Below are 13,997 nucleotides of genomic sequence, written 5' to 3'. Positions count from 1 at the left end.
TTCTGCGCAGTTTATTTGACATTCAGTCAAACCGGTTTGGCTTACAGGTTTTTTTCCGCTGTAGCTTTGTGCAATTTATAGTATGTCCGATACTGGATATTATATTCCGATACCCGGTATTTTCGAACGAAAGTTTAGCGATCTGATAACAAATGACGTCATAGCTATGCTAAACAGTGAAAATAGATGAAAAATTGAAACACTCGAAAAGGCATTTTTGCAGGTTTTTAGGTCCAAATTTGTTTTATGTTTTTACGCTCCAGTTGTTACCTTACTTTTTTGTAGTTTTTCCTTGTAAGATACAATATCTGAACGGCTAAATTTGCTTTATTATTTTGCTACCATCCTAGTAGCGGACCAGTTTTGTACGAGTACCGATTTGCTACCACTTTGTATCGGGTATCGGCTCCGATCCGATATTATCGGTCACCCCTAATTTAAAGCAAATCCGGTATCACCGCAAGAACACAACTTCTAGTCATAATTCGGCAGAAAAAACGCGACTCTTTTTCTGCCTTGAAGCCTTGACGTCAAACTCAACACAAATGACCTGCTATAGTTTGGCGGTTTTGTGTCTCGCGTGAAATCTAGTGCACTGTTAATCGATGTCTTGAACCTCTCAACGCGTTTTCGCTTCGTTTTATTTGTTGTCGCTGTTAGTTTATTACAACGATACGCCGCAGTTTTTTTCTTTTCGTATTTACTTCTTGCATTTTTACGTTGTGCGCATTTCGACGTCTTTCAAACATTTATGAAACGGAAACTTGCCGGCCTGGTTCCTGTTTTTCTGCACAAGCTTATGTGTCGGGGAAATTACAGTCGTCCAGTTTTGTAAACAAGTCATTTGAAAAATAATACAGTCCAAGTCAAGTCTTTCCAAAATAACAAACCAAGTCCAGACTTATCAGTTGCCCAAGACAAGTCATTGACGTAAAAGTAAATATTAAACAATTAAAATCGGTCGTTCGATTAATTATGGGCGAATGCAGCCGGAAAATCGTTTTACTTGGACAAATTGGAATAAATAACCCAATTATATTGGAAAATCAAGGCGAGTCATTTGTCCAAACGACCTTAGTCAAGTCATTCGAAAACAGTGACTAAGTACACTTAAATCGAGTCACAAGTTATTACAACACTCAGTCGTTTGTTCTGACTTTGTCGCTTTAAACATTAATGTCAAATTTAGAAAAGATTTAGCCTTACATAGGCTTTTATGACCTTAATTTGTTGCAACGTTTTAAAATTAAGTTTTTTTTCTAGCAAGAAAACGCTATACCGGTAATTGTAATCAATAAGCAAGGCCGAAAAAGCTTCATTAACGATAGTATCGGACAAGTACCGATACAATACAAACTGGTATCGTGGCCATATTACATTAGTGGGCATTCAACCTCCTAAAGTTTATTTTTTAACGGTTCATCATGGCCAAAGAAATATTGCTACGAAAAACGCTTGCAATGCATTTGTTTTAACAGCAAAAACCACAACAGGAAATATGCACACACACGTGGATTCTGCCATCAAGCCCTTCTGGAGTCTAACTGGTCAGAACCTCATAGTTCGTATTTTTTTCGTTTTAAGCTGTTAGTGATATAGCCTACACTTGTGTTCCAAATTGTAATCGACCATACGAGAATAAAATGTATTGCTTAAGGTCTTTTGAGATTACAAAATCACTACTTTATAGCAGTGCTTCTTAAACTTTTTTAGTTTAGTTCACCCCTAGCATCTATATCCAGATTTTCATCCTTGTCTCATGATATGATTTTGGAAATTCTCACCTGTTCACTGAACAGGTTGAACACCCGGAATATCCGCCCAGCTCGCAAGCTATCATCCATTTCTGACGGTTCCCCCTTATTCACCCCTTTTGGTTGGTTCACCCCTGCAATAATTGTATTCACTCTGATGTGAACGATTCACCTGTTTAAGAAACACTGCTCTATAGTACCACATGCAAAGGCACTGCTAACTGTATACTCTTAATTACATCTCGAAATGTCCTCCATATTTCCTCGAAAATTCACGTTGCGTCCGATTCAGGAAACAGATACTCATCGATGTTTTTTGCTTGCACGAATATCCTGCCCATAAACGTCCTTGGTATGGTGACATAGTCCATAGGCATCATGCCTTGCTTGGTGCAATACACTTTGTAATGTAGTCAAAGTGAACACAGATCAGCTTGCGTTGTAGGCAGCACATTCTGACCTTGTGGGCAATTTATGTTACAATAGCATCAAATACACTATAAAGCATTTAAATATTATCAGAATGTTGTATAAACGTTTAAATATTGGCAAAATTTTTAATAGGAGACGTTTAGTTCGGGAGAATTGAAATATGCAGAAATCCAAGGCGACAGATATTAGCTTAACACATTACCTGATTTTAAAAAACCTTTTAAGGCTTTGTATTTTATTCTTGAAGGTCAAAAAGCGTATTTTTCTTGATTGTTTTTTTTCAGTTAGTAGTTTTTTTATTTATACTAACCCCATTTGACGATTTTTTATATTTCATTTTTTTATAAAATACCACATTATACAGGGATTTTATCGAAGACGGAAACAGTTTCTTAGCAGTATCAGCAAACCACGGAGAGTTTATTTCACCTTCAATGTTTCTCAACCTTTTTTCACGGCGCCCCAAATATTAAACGTAAGTATGACGACTAAGGTTTGGCGACCCAATTGTTTTTTTTCTTGTAAGCGAACTAAAACTTAGCATAAAGAATTTCGAATTTTAATAACTATTATTAGACATTATTTGTATTGCTTCCTTAGCTTTTCTAGTTGAGAAATCATGCTCAGAACCAATCTCAATTAGTATAAACATGTGAATTACTGCGGTCAGCGACCCAACCAAATTAAACCGCCACCCTACTGTGGGTTGCTGTCCATAGGTTGAGAAGCACTGCCTTACGTTGACAATAAGGAAATGACGTCACATTAAACTGTGACGTCACATTAAACTGTGACGTCACCGGGTGTCATCATCAATTGGTCTTTTTTGCCTGACTCTTTCGTAAATAATTGCTTTTTGGTTCTGATTGGTAGATTAGAAGGTAAACGAGCGACACATAGTGGTTATGTCAGAAACTGAAATTTGGCCACTGGATGTCGCTTCTAATAAAAGAGTAGGCTACATATTGTTTCGTACAGGGCAGACTTGGACAACTAGATTTATTATAGCTTTCAAAAATTAAATTGGAATTAGAATTACCTAATTTTTGAATAAAACTAGATTTCATTTATTCACACTCAATTTAGTTTGTTTGCAATTTAATCTCATCAGAATCTAAATGGCAAATATCATACCTGATAGTCATGTTAACGTCTAAATCCCAAGAAGTCCTAAATCGGTCATAATAAGACCTAAATATTCAGAATCAGGCCTATACAACACTTACCTGACCCGAAAACCCCACCCCTGAGTATATCACTAACTCTCCTAATAATTTTAACCCTAACTTACTTCCTAACCCCACCCATTATCCACCAATTACCCAAAACAGTCACAAAAAATCCGGTGCCAAAAAAGCGACGCCTTAACGGCTCGTTTAAACTAGGGCGTCCTAACGCCGATACCAAAACGGTCGATGCTAGACCCATGGTCCCGATCGTCCCATACCCTTTACCTACAGTTGCAGGCGTTATTTTTGGTTATTGAGGCCCTTTTTCGATGAACTTGGGACCAATTCCGACAAATTTCGGTCTTATTTACGACTTTGTTCCTATTCTGTCGTGGATATTACTGCGTATTTGGCTGTATTATCTTGTTGGTTTTAACAATATGGTATTGTAGATTTTAGGTCTTGTTGCTTTTTAGGTCTTATTGTTTGTTTCCGTATATAACCTCGCTGTTGTTATGTTTAAAGTTTGTGACGTAACAATCGGGTTGTTATGATTCAAACGTGACTGCTCGTTCGGAACCGTGGCGTTACGATGCTTTTGTGGCGTAATTAAAGCGGATGCGACATTATGACAGGCAGAAGTTAACAATGACTGCTTTTAAAACAGTAAAGGTGCCTATTTTTTGTTTGCTTTTAAATAATGATGTGATATGGCGATAAAGTGTGTCAGGTTTTACAAGGATTTGCATTCGTGGCGCTGGTCAAGAATCCTTTACCATTTTTTTACAGTTGCGAAACCAGTCGTCAAAATTGAAAACTGAGGGAATAAATACATAATAATTATTGACCTACCCCAACACAAAAGTTAACTCGCACCTAAATAATGTGGGGTGATTTAGTAATTTGAACGCCCCCCCTGGAATTTCAAAATGCGATTATTAGTATTATTTGTAAGTGTAATATGTAGGGTCACGCGTCTTAATCTAATGCGAAACCAAATTCGAGCGCAAAACGCCGTTTTTCGTCTTTTGTTTGGTCGACCGTAAACGCTGGAAGTTTTTCTTTTTCGTTATTTTTCTTTTTTTTTTAAGGAACGCTTCACGATTTTGCGTGTCATCTTGCGCAGGGGTTAGGTTGACTGATTAGCAAGTGTGTATTCTACAATTTGTTTTTTTTGGCCTGAAGTTAGCGTGTTTCGCAGCTGGCGCCTGACAGGATTGTTGACGACGCACGTGGTCGCTTTTGCTGGACGTATTTGGCTGTTTCTGATTAGTTTTTTGTCACGTCTTGCAGTCACCATACCCTGTTTCTAGATCAGTACCGCTTTTGCTGTTATCGCACGATTGCCAATTCGAGTTAAAGTTTAGGCGTGTGTTTAAACCTTTTCTTAATTTTAGCATATTTTTAAAAACTCCGTATAACTCACAAATAAAAAAGAAAGAATAAACAGTTGTATAGTAAAACGAATATATTGGGTCTTACATCAGTCCACAAACAAATTAATTACATATGGGACAGATAGCCTTACTGGCTGCTTAAAAAAATACAACGTAGGTCAGGATAATAATAAAATGTATTCTGTTACATTTGTGGCATGTGCCAATACTGGCCTATAGTCTATATGCCCCTCGTACACCTTTTGTGACAGATAAACTTATGCCACCAATTGGTTCAAATTATTATTTAATATCTATGTTTGTTTAATGACTTTTTGGTTAAACTCTAGCAGGGTTGTAAAGTCGTTTGAAATGACTCATATCATTCGTAAAATAACTTACAACCCAGTCAAGTTATATATAAAATATGATAAGTCGAAGTCAAGTCTTTTTGAATAAATGTTAATTAATATTGGCCCAAAAGACTTAAGTCAAGTCCCTAAACAACTTTTTATTTCAGTTAGCAAAATTTAACCTATTAGGTATCTGATAACTCAAGCACAGACGAGTTTCTTCTCAGTAAAAAGTAACGCTTTTTACCTGTTTTTTTTTTTTGTTGAACCTTATTTCAAGTCATTATGCCATTTTTCAGATAACTTAAACCGTGAACATTGGGCCACAAGCAAGTTTGTTTACCTACGCACGAAACGTTTGTAAAGTGGGTTTTGTGCGTGACCGCGTCACTAGTGAATGAGTCCCGTCATTGAATGTTGACTGTTCAAACGTTGAACAGATATACCACAAGGTTAATTATTACTGAAAGCGGTTAAAGCGGTTTCTGCAACTTACGCATGTTCTTTTCAGTAATAACTGACCAGGAATATTGTATAGTTTATAGTTTAGCGAAGGAAACGTTGATTTTATGTAAAAATTTAGCACATATTTCCAATACCCATAAGGTTTGTCAATTTAATGTATTTCCAAGGCTTATATCCCTTGTATAGGCAGGGTTGACATACCGTGCTTATTTCTAAGATTTGTGCTTATTTTTGGGTGCAGTGTCTTAGAAAACACAAATGTGCCTTTTTCTAAGAAACGTGCTTATTTTAGAGTTGTGTGCTTAGTTTGTCTTATTTTAGAAAAAAAGTGTTCTTTATTTCTAAAAGTGTTCTTTATCAATTATTTTACTTTGACGGAGGATTGAGAAACTTCATTAACTCATATTTACCAAGTTCTTTGACCCAGATTATAAAACAACGCATTATACACCATAAAGTGGAATTTTACACGTTCATAAAGCCATATAGTGCAGAGCTACAGGCTTAGATAACCATGGGTCACGATTCACATGCTGCTTTTCATGTAGGCCTATAGTGTTGACTGCACAACACAGTACAACTTGCCGAAGTCGTTGGCAATTTGTTATGTTTTGGTCTTGACAGTTGAAAAAGTACGTTAAGGAGGAGACAACGCACTTAGTGTCTTTCTAGTTGGCTACCACAATATACAAGCGTAAAAGTACATTTTACAATAATTTTTGTAGGCTATCGAGTTCTGTGAACTAAAAACCGTTACCGCCCACCTTGGGAACACCGACCTATAGATGCTGTGGAAAAACAGCAATTAGTTGCCCACAATGTTACGAAAAGACACAAAAATTTGGCTAGAAGCATTATACAGCAAATCATTCAAATAATTTTTTTCCAAGCAAAACTTTATTACGAAGCAAAATGCCCCTGGCCTAAATTATATTACAGGCAAAATGCCCGGGACCTAAGGGGCCTTGGTATGTGAATATTAATAAGCGATTGCAGTAGGTCAGTTAATACAGTCAGTCAGAACAGAGTTATATCCAGCGATGTGACCTTATAAGCAAATGCTAGTTTATAATAGACTTTAATTTTTCATTCGTTTCCGGCAGGGTATTGTTAAAATGCCAGCCGACCTTTGCATCTGTGAAGCGATTTTTTTCCTTTTGAAATCAATGCTTTTCCCAAAACAGAATATTGCAGACGCAATTATTATATCTACACCAAAGCGTACTTGAAATAGCTTATTAATTGAATGTGGCATTTTAATTTTTGTAGTGATTTTGAAGTGAAACAAGGGTTTCGTTTGATGTTTAAATGTTCAAAATTATGTATAAACTCGTAGGCTAGTTGTTTATTTCATAGATTAGCGAAAATATGATAAAAAACAAGTCATATATTGTTATATTTTTCGAGTTTTTTGATCAAAAAAAACTCTTCCTGTCTATCCAGGCGTTTAAAAATTTTGCTTAACCTCTTAAAGGTTCTAAACAGATTTTCAGTCGACTTAAACCGGACAAAAAATGGCGTCGTTTCAGTGCGATGCGGTGCTACTGCGTGATGTGCCTCACTCGATGTGCGGCAACGCTTTGAGTTCTCAGGAAGGTTACAAGATAGACATGGAAAAGGCGTTACGTCAGCACCAGAATTTGGTGGAACTTCTCAGGTATTTTACCGCTGATTTAAAAAGGACGATGGCGTGTTTTTGGCAAAATGTACTAAGGTGTTGTTTAATTAAGTATGCGAAACATACGTAAATAAATAGAGGACGTTGAATTACTCCCGGAGATCCGTAAATTATAAAGTCGAACTGGACCGGAACCGTAATTCTGTGAACCGGGTTTGGGCCAATTTTTTCCAACGTAAACTGTTTTTTGCCAGATTTTAAGGATTCGGAACTGACCGATGAATTTGAAAGAACCTGAACCTGAACCGAACTTTTTTAAATAGCGGTTCACTCCAGGATGACGTCACAACTTGTATTTCAAGTTATTACATGTTTGAAAGTTTATAAAAAAAATAAACGTTGACCAACTAAAAAGTCGATTTTTGTTAGTTTTTATTTATTTCATGTATTAGGCTACTGGTTTTTTAATACGCCAAGAAACTTGTTACAATTAAATAATTATTTTCTACATTTATTGACCCACATTTTTAGGTGTAACGATATATAAATAAATATAGTCAAATTTGTAGTTTTAGGAAAATTTAATTACCATCAGTTGTTAACATACTTTGTTTTTAATAAATAAACCTCTAAGGTAGCAATTGCCGCATTGGGTGGCAAATCGTGGATGAAATACCTATAAATTTTGTATCGGATCGGCACCGATACCACTCTAGTATCGGACGAATACCGATACTACCACTTAGCATCGGGTATCGGCTCCGATCCGATATTATCGGACGAGTACCGATACTACCACTTAGCATCGGGTATCGGCTCCGATCCGATATTATCGGACGAGTACCGATACTACCACTTAGCATCGGGTATCGGCTCCGATCCGATATTATCGGACGAGTACCGATACTACCACTTGGCATCCAATATCGGCGCGATACGATATTATCTAAAAAATTCCTTTATAATTTCTTTTAAACTTTGGAACACAGCAAACTGTGTTTTTAGTTATATACCCTAAATTTAATTTTAATTTTTCAATAAATTTAAAATTTAAAAGGGTCTACTGTTGAAATATATTAAGGTAAAAAAATATTTTTATTAGAATACAAGAATTGCGCTCAGTTCAGTGTCTCCTATATTTTTGCTTCAATCTGAGCAGAGACAAGGTTGGGGCGGAAGTGACGTCACTAGCGAAGGACGAGCAACTTCCGGATTGCGTGTTCGTGGAAGATGTGGCGATCGCAATCCAGGGGAGGGCGCTAATCACTAATCCGGGTCACCCCAGTCGTCGCCCTGAGGTTCGTCTAGATATAACAGAGGCAGGGGTTCTTGGTCCATGGATCCCTCCAGCGTCCGTGACTAATATTAGGGGGTTCATGCAGGCCAAATTGAAACATTAGCGTAGATTTATTAAGAAGTAATCAACTTTTCAAAGAAAAGAGTTTAAAACCGTTTTGCAGTGAATAAATTACGACTCACATTTTGGGTGGAAATCAGCGTTTTCTGGAGTCTATTTGTTTTGTGACGTCAATTTATGACGTCATTCAAAAAAAATGCCTACTGTGGTCCACGCGAAGCAAAAAAATTAAGTGTCCGCAATAAAAAGTTACAGAACTCCTAGTCTATAGGTTATTCTCCTTAGCTAGAAACCTTCCCTAAAACAATCAAAAAAATAACTGTCTGAAGTAAAAACATAACTGTGCATAGAGCCGCCCGGAGGGGCGTTACTTTATAATGACGTTATTGTGTCGTGATTTCCTATGGTCACGAGCTATCTAAAATTATTTGGGAATTTAAACTGTCCAGTCAAGTCAAATTTTTAATGACATTTGGCGAGGGGAATTTTAAATGGTTACCCTGATATTTAAAATCGATGCTAAAACGTATTTGCAGCGGCATTTAAGAGAAAAATGCCACTCAAAAAACAATTTCAGATAAAAAATTGAAAAATAGCCCTTTTTGAGTTAACAATCGAAATTAATGTTCTCAAATTACAATGTTGGTGCTGTCTTTAATTAGATGCCTTGACAATAGTTGTCCGCTGGTCAACAACTTTAAGCAGACATTTGACACATTTTTTGCAGTTAATAAAAAAACATATTACGAAACACAATATCACGTATTATTCTTCTGCCGTTACATCACCATCGAAATTCTGTTGGCCTTTCAAAGTTCTACCACACTAAAAATATAGCACACACCACTGGTCTACAACAGATCGTTTCTAGTAATAGGTGTTGGCTATAACTACAAACAACTTTGGTTTTTCTACCTAATAATATGCGTTATTAACCGACAGCTGTTGCGAAAGTTAGACTTCAACACCACTGCTATTAGCGAAAAGTTGTACTTCCCTGGCCTAATTCTTTTACTGCAGACGCAAGCAATGGAAGAAGCACTGAGAAAATTCCCGGGTCTCGAAGTTGTGAGAATGAAGGATAAAGATCCTAATGCAACCATGGACGGTGGGGACGTTCTGTACACAGGTTTATCTCTGTTTTACCTCTGCATAAAATGCCGTATTATGTAATCATGACGCTTGACTTGACTTTGGTGATGATTTGCCTGATGAAATACTTTTAGATCACTGTTTTTAAATATATTTTATGGTGACTTGTACTTAGGCCGTTTGGGCGAATTGTTTTTGGTTGTTCAAATTTGTTTTGAAAATTGGACTGATTACCCTTGTTTTTATGTCCTATGCTTTACAAAGTCTAAGTCAAGTCCTAGATAAAGCAAGTCAATTTCGAGTCCTTGTCATAAAATAAATGTTAAACTATTGAAATTGGTAAACTAATCCGATAATGAGCATTTACTCAACTTAAAAATCATACAAAACACAACATATGGCAAGCAACTGGTTTTATGTGCAAAACCTAAGATAAATAACCAAGTTTATTAATGAAAAATGCTTAATGGAAACACTTTATTTCAACCTAAGTTATTTATCCAAAATACTTAAGTCAAGTCAAGTCATTTTAAAACAGTGACTAAAGTCATTACAACACTGCCAAATTCCGATCCTTTCGACAAGTATCGCGATCTTATCCGAAAATCCGTTTGGGCAGAATGTTATGAGGTTTTAGTCAGACGTAGCAGGGCTCGTACAGGAGTAGGTCACACTTTTTATTTGGTAATATCACTCTTCTGTAAACGTTACTTGATTCAATATGGGCTTTAATACTACTATGCGTTCAAAATGGCTTATTAAAACAGTTAAACTCAACATTCACTTTTTCAGACTAGTGAGATAACTGTCGAGTGTTAGTTGAAACAAAACTGTCTAAAGTGTTTAACTTGGCTTATTAAAACACTAACACTCGAGGGCAGAATTGTTGGAGGTTGTAGTAAGACGAAATAAGAATATCAAAGCCCATACAGAAGTAGGAAGCATTTTGAACGTTTCGAATAACTCTTTATTAATTTTCAACAATCTTAAGATTAATTCTAAACGTTCAAAATAATATCTACTTCTGTATGGGCTTTAATATTCTTATTACGACTTACACTGGACATTCACTTTTCCAGGCCAGGAAATTTTCTCCGGTTTGTCGAGTCGTACAAACGAGGCCGGGATCCAAGTTCTGCGCGAGTTCTTCGCCCCAATACCCGTCACACCGGTTCATGTGGGCGGCGAGCTTCACCTGAAGAGTGTTTGTTCGTTGGCTTCACCCGGCAAAGTTGCCGTGTTTGTGGGACAGGAGTCGGCGCGAAAGATCGTACAAGTAAGCCGGGCATTTGTTGTGCTGAACTGCATTGGAAGAATGCATATCTTTAAAAAAAAAATAGTTGCTAGCTCAGTCGGTAAAGCGACGCTCCCGGTATGATTGAGTTCATGAGTTCGAACCTCACCACAGATAAGAATATTCTAACCTTTAAAAAAAATAAAAATTTTCGATCATGTTCAACTAATTTCGGTTAGCCTTCTAAAAGCTGCCGCTGTCATACACACAAGCTCTTATTTTCGCTTTATAACGCTGTAAGTATGTTTCGATGGAATAAAGTCGATGAAGAATGCTGCGGTGGGAAAGTACGATTTTATCGAAATGAGCGGAGAAGCAAGGTTTGCCAACTGCGTGTATCTGGAACGTGGCGAAAAGTCATTCCTCATATGCACACCAGAAGCTTTAAAGGTTTGTATAAGGCAGTGGTAAAAGCAAATATTTTTGAAATGACAAAGTTTAAGTCAAAATATTTAAACAAGGTTCCGATGATGCCGAAAAGGCGAAATACCCTTACAACAAATACAGCTATTAAAAATACTTAATTCGCAATTATACGATATGTAAAGAATATTTTATTTTAAATCGAGCTTGTTATAAATAACTTAAGTTGGAATCGGGGAAATTTTAAACTTTTTAAGTTAAGTGCCTTATTTCTTATAGACCTCATTTGTGTTAAGTATAACTCAATATCATTTCATTGCGGTTAAACTCGAGAAAGGGTTTAACGTTGCTTTGATACTATAACTATAACGAGGATTTTTAGTAAAATTGCATTATCAAATTCTTTTTCTATAATTAACACTTAGGCGGTAAGTGTTTTTTAAATTACTAAAGTCAGTCTTTTGCAAAAATAACAAGTCAAGAATCCAAGTCATTATGAGAGCAAGTCAACTTTAAAAATAAAACGTTGAACTGTAAAATTGCCAACCTCGTCCGTTAATGAACATTGCCTAAACTAAAAAATAACAAAACGTACATATAGCAAGCAACTTTTAAAACAATAATTAAATAAATACACCTAATTTTAACCCAAGTCATTTTATACAAAATCCAAGTCAATCTGCCCAAAATACTTAGGTCAATTCATTTTGGTCAAAGACTTAAGTTAAGTCAATTCATTTTGGTCGAATACTTAAGTCAAGTCATTAACTTAAGTCAAGTCATTAACTTAAGTCAATACAAGACTGCCTAAAAGAAAACCCTAAAACTCGCGTCCAAATGTAAAATGGCGACCTCAGTTAGAGACTCTGAAGAACCGCAAAGCTGTTTTAAACTGATCTAGTCATCTCTTTAAATATATTAATTAAAAGTAAGTAAGGAATCATCGATGTTTTGAATATAGTTTTACAGAAAAGTATGAAAAGCAGGCCTCTAGATCAGTGTTTCTTAAATAGGTGAATGGTTCACCCCAGGGTGAACAAAATTTTTACGGGGGTGAACCAACCAAAAGGGGTGAATAAGAGTGAACCGTCAGAAATGGATGAAAGCTTGGGAAACAACCTGGTCATTTTGTGCTGTTATATATAGACGAAATAGTTTTATCATATCATGCGACAAGGGTGAATGAAATCAGGAAATAGATGCTAGGGGTGAACAAAACTAAAAAAGTTTAAGAAGCACTGCGCTAGATAACTGTAATCTATCAAAAGTCAAAGCCCCGAAAAATCCCAAGTCAAACTTTGAAATCCAAACTCGTGAAACCCGAAAATATTCGATGCTTAGGACTTGGAATGCGTCGAAGGCCCGACCAAACTTCCGGTTGACCTTTCCGAGTTTGCCAAGGTCGACGGATGCATCACGTGTTCGGTGCTTCCCCTTACTTTACGATGATTTCAGATGCGGTTCGTATTCTCGTTTTAGCCTTCCGATCAATTTTTCGCTTTTCTAAATTGTTGCTCTTCCGAAAAAGTTCCAAATTTTATTGTTTGTCTTTGCCACTACTCATAAATGCGACCGATATCGCTCCTAGATAGTTTCATGTTGTGTGTTTGATTAAGTATTTTCTTTTAAGTTCAACCCTCAATGTCGTGTATAATTTATACATTTGTCTCACAAACAAATTTTTACAAAACTTGTTTTTAAAGGAATTTTTATTGGTCAGATATAAGTATTTTTAGCTTCATCATGTAGTTTTTAGTTTAATATTTTTTGCAATGGAAAAAAATTCTATATAAACTTTGATGTGTTCCGTAAATGGCACATATAAAACACGGTAATTTATGTTATTACGCTTTCTGCGTGTAAGAATTTGCGTCACAGGCCTAAAGCGCTCGCGTTTTCGTGAATTCTTTCAAACTAATGTAAAACCTGGAAAATTGGAAATTCCGTCGGATCAATCAGTAATCAATTAAAACAAGCTAACGACTTACATGAAGCCTAGGAAAAGGTTTATAGTTTTTGGGCATAGCGTCGTTTCATAAAACTGCAAATTATATTCAAAACAAATAAAAATTATGAGTTACCATCGGATGCAAAATGTTGGGCCACTAAAGAAGCTCTGATGTGTATAAGGCAGGGGTGGGCAATTATGAGCTGAGCAAAGCGTAATTTGCTTTTAAATTCTTTTATTTCGAGTTTTTCACGCTTTGCTAAACTCAAGCCCGTGTAGCTATAGAAAAACGTCACGTTTTGGAGCGATTTTTACGCCCAGCGCAGCTCAGTGTAGCTATAGTGAAAACTGGCCTTTAAGTGCTCGCGTTTTCGGCGGACAAGATTTACCAACGTATGCAAAATGTTGGAGCTTTGATGTGTATAAGGCAGGGGTGGGCAATTATTTTTAGTAGCGGGCAGCATAACAAACAGAAAATGTCTAGGGCGTGTCAAAAATGGGGTTTAAAATACATAAAAACGTCTTTAAAATAATCTGTAATATCCGTTTTTGACAAGCTGGTAAGAGCAGAAAAAGGTGGGGATCCCTACTAGAGTAATTTATTTAATAAAATAGTCTGAAATCGAGAAAAAATCTCTTATTTAATAATAATATTGCGTGCCGGGCCGTAGTTGGCCCAGGTCCGTTATAAGGGTTTCGAAAACCTGTTTCAGGCAGGAGATTAAATATAGCTAAAGTTTCTACCTAACCCCGAAATTTTCCAGCTACCACAATCA

General features: G+C 36.4%; 1 pseudogene; it reads left to right on the top strand.

The window, feature by feature from the left end:
- The first annotated feature begins 7,063 nt into the window (after positions 1-7,063).
- Positions 7,064-12,838, top strand: LOC146146361 (N(G),N(G)-dimethylarginine dimethylaminohydrolase 1-like; annotated as a pseudogene).
- Positions 12,839-13,997: the final 1,159 nt, after the last annotated feature.

The sequence above is a fragment of the Ascidiella aspersa genome, chromosome 5 (genome assembly GCF_963924565.1).
Source record: "Ascidiella aspersa chromosome 5, kaAscAspe10.2, whole genome shotgun sequence".
NCBI classification, from domain to species: domain Eukaryota; kingdom Metazoa; phylum Chordata; class Ascidiacea; order Phlebobranchia; family Ascidiidae; genus Ascidiella; species Ascidiella aspersa.
This window is presented reverse-complemented; position numbering and strand designations above follow the sequence as displayed.